Raw genomic sequence first — 3,551 nt, 5'->3', positions numbered from 1 at the left:
CAAAGGGAATTAGGAAGCACGGAAGTAGTACAACAAACAATCGAAATGATAGATCAAATTTGTGAAAGAATGAAAGCGGCACAAGATCGACAAAAGTCTTATGTGGATAAAAGAAGGAAGCTGATAGAATTTCAAGTGGGTGATAAGGTAATGCTTAAAGTTTCCCCATGGAAGGGTATTATTCGCTTTAGAAAAAGGGGAAAATTGGGTCCAAGATTTGTGGGACCATTTGCAATAGTGGCAAAAGTCGGGAAGGTAGCCTATCGCTTGGCCTTGCCCGGTGAATTGAGTAATATACATGACACGTTTCACGTGTCACAATTGAGAAAGTGTTTGGCGGATGAATCAACTTATGTCCCATTGAACGAGATTGAGGTTGATGATAAGCTAAGATATGCGGAAAAGCCAATAAAGATTTTGGATCTTAAGGTGAAGCAATTAAGAAATAAGTCGGTTTTGTTATTGAAAGTGTTATGGCAATTTAGAAAGGGCTCCGAATGTACGTGGGAACCCGAAGAATGGCTTAAGAAGTATTATCCATCGTTGCATCAAGAATGGTTCGCGAGGACGCGAACAATCCAAGAATGGGAGAGTTGTAACATCCCAATTATTTAAGGTATTATTTTATGTAATTTTATTGTTATATACATGGATGATATGATTTTGTATAAATAAATGGACAAGAGTTAAGTTTGTTAGTTAAGTTAGAAGGGACTAGAGATGAAAAGTTAGAATTAAGGACCTCCCTCATTATAGTTTTGGTGGGGAGGGTAGAAAGTGCAATTTAGCAAAGTTAATTTAATTAAAAGAGGAAAACACTGTAAACTCATGTTCAGTTGCAAAAAAATAAAATACAGTGTGTGTGTGTGTGTGTGCTTGTGTCGACCCAAACAAGGAGAAGGAAGAGAAGGGCTCAAATGAAGAAATTGTGTTCATGCAATTGAAATTTTGTGAAGTCTAAGGCACTCTAATCATCCTAGCAAGTTTTAATTCTTCAAATTTCTCTTCCTTGTGCATAATTAGGGTTCTTGAACCCCTAGAGACAAGGTATGAATGTTTATGTCTAAGTATTACTATTATTGGGTGTTTCTGACGAATCTTAAGCTTAAAGGTTGTTGTTTGTTGAAAATGTGCACACTTGTTTGATTTTAATCGAATTTGTTAGTGATTTGGAAGTAGGTTCATGTATGAACTTGCATTTTAAGTATATGTGATGAATATGGTGAATTTGGTGATGTTCTAGCTTAGATTCAAGTCATGCACACCAGGTGTTTGATGAAATGCCTCAATGAAATGTTTATGTGTTCTAGTTGATAATTATGAAGAAGAAAGTTCATGTATGAATTGTTGTTATTGTTGTAAGTCATGGAATTTGGATAATTGATGATTTAGGGTTGCTAGTAATGGAAATGGATTTATGTACATTTGATGTTAATGGAAGATTTGAAGGAATTGCATGTTATGTTTATAAAGAGATGAACTAGAGATTTGTATGATTAAGGCAATGATGTTGGCTTGATAATAATGTTATATTGGAAAAGGTAAGTTAAAATGCTATGTATGTAAGTGTTTATGTGTATGTGGTAGCAAATAGGGGGTTAAGTCAATGTATAAGTGTATGAAGGTGTGAAAGTTTATGAATGTTGTAATTTTGATTGAGTTATGTTATTGATGAGATTAGCTCATGTATAGGTGCTAATCAAGGTAAAGGAGCCTCAAGTGATCAAGGAAATCCGTTTAATCAAGGTGAGTATATAGGGGGTAACATGGGCGGGTCAAGAGTGGCTTAGTGTCCTCGGATTGCATCCGTGCAAGAGAGTAACGACTAAGTGCACTAGTTGAGTAGCTTAGATAGAATTATTAGGTTCACCTAATAATTGTATCTATGGTTAATGTTTAGCTTAGGCAAGATTATTACATTGCTAGTAATCTTGTCTATGGATGGTTTAGCTTAGACACTTTGGGTGTCTATGTGTATATGTATCATTGAAATATGATTAAAGTAGCTTAGGCATAAGAGTATGCCTATGGTTAGCTTAGACATGATTACTAGGGTCGGCCTAGTAAGTTATGTCTATGGTAATTAAGAGTCAGATCCGAGAGTACGTAAGCAACCGTTAGGTTGAAAGACAAGAAATGTGATTGTTATGCCCAGATGTACTATGATATATTATTCACCTATAACTCACTAAGTGTAAAAGCTTACCCCCGTGTTGTTTATATTTTTACGAACAAAAGGTCATCGAGAAGGTAAAGAACTCGTTTGAAGAGTAGCGGAGCATTGGCGTTAGAGTAAGTGGTAATGCAAGTCTCTTTTTGAATCAAGCTCTATCGGTACCGCTTATCAGCGCCGAGTCTTTTGTACTTGTCATTTATGTTTTCGTTATATTTTGGGACCAAATGATGTGTTTGAAAAGTGTAAACGTGTTTTCTTGATTTAAAGGATGATCGTCTCGTTGAATGATGTTAGAAACTGGTTTCATCAAGTTTAAATTTGCTTTATGATGACTTGTTGTGTTTTGAGTTGAGGAATTGGAAAAATGTGGATTTAGTTTTAAGTTGCAGGTTTGTACCAGCCCGAGTGTTATGTCGAGCCGCGACAATTGTTGTTGCGTCGCGGCATAAAGCTTGATTTGGTAACAGAAAGGCAGCTAAGCATAGGTCAAATTTCCTTTGTGTGTCGCGCCGTGACAAAAGAAGCCGCGCCGCGGCATAAGCCTTGATCTGGGCAAGCAATTAAAAAAAAAAAAAATTTCTATCGTTTTAAAGGCGTTAAAAGTTGGTATCAGAGCTGTGGTTTAAGGGACTTGGATAACCCACGATAGGGATTATCTAGGCTTAAACCATTGTTGTTAAAGGATAAGCGGTTTAGGACTTGCATGAATGTTAAGGTCGAATAATTGTGCCATGCTCCATAGGATAGAGTCGTTGACAAGACTTGTAGTATAATGCTAACATCATGGTTGATTTAAGTAAGGAGTTTAATACTCATTAGCCATGGGTCATAATGGATTAAATGTGTAATAAGATGGTGTAATGACAACAGGCCATTGTCATTACTTCATTTTAGTACGCATGAACGTCTACTATGGTCACAGTGAATTGAGTTAGGAAATTCTTTCGGTTTGCTTGGTTATGATAAATAATGATGCAGGTATTTGAACTAATGAGTTGGGTGTTTTGTTTCAGAATGGCTATCGTATCCCCAAACAGAGGTAATGATGAGGATGATGAGTACGTCCACACCCCGTCAATGCAGTCTATTGAAGGCTCACAAAATGAATCCGATGAGGTTACTATGCCAAAAGATATATCGGGACAAATAGGACAAGCTTTGATACGATACACCCCAACCCTCTTAGAGAAAATTAAGACGTTGATTAACGATCAATTGGACAAAAATTTAAAGACTCTTATGACCAATAACCCTACCTTAAGAGGAGAAGGGGGAAATGGGGTAAGACAGGAAGAAGTAGAATCACCGAGAAAGAAAGATGAGCACTTTGAGTACAAGAATTTTGCTAATTGTCATCCACCGGAGTTTCATGGTA

Source organism: Rutidosis leptorrhynchoides, chromosome 2 (assembly GCF_046630445.1).
Source record: "Rutidosis leptorrhynchoides isolate AG116_Rl617_1_P2 chromosome 2, CSIRO_AGI_Rlap_v1, whole genome shotgun sequence".
Classification (NCBI taxonomy): domain Eukaryota; kingdom Viridiplantae; phylum Streptophyta; class Magnoliopsida; order Asterales; family Asteraceae; genus Rutidosis; species Rutidosis leptorrhynchoides.
This window is presented reverse-complemented; position numbering follows the sequence as displayed.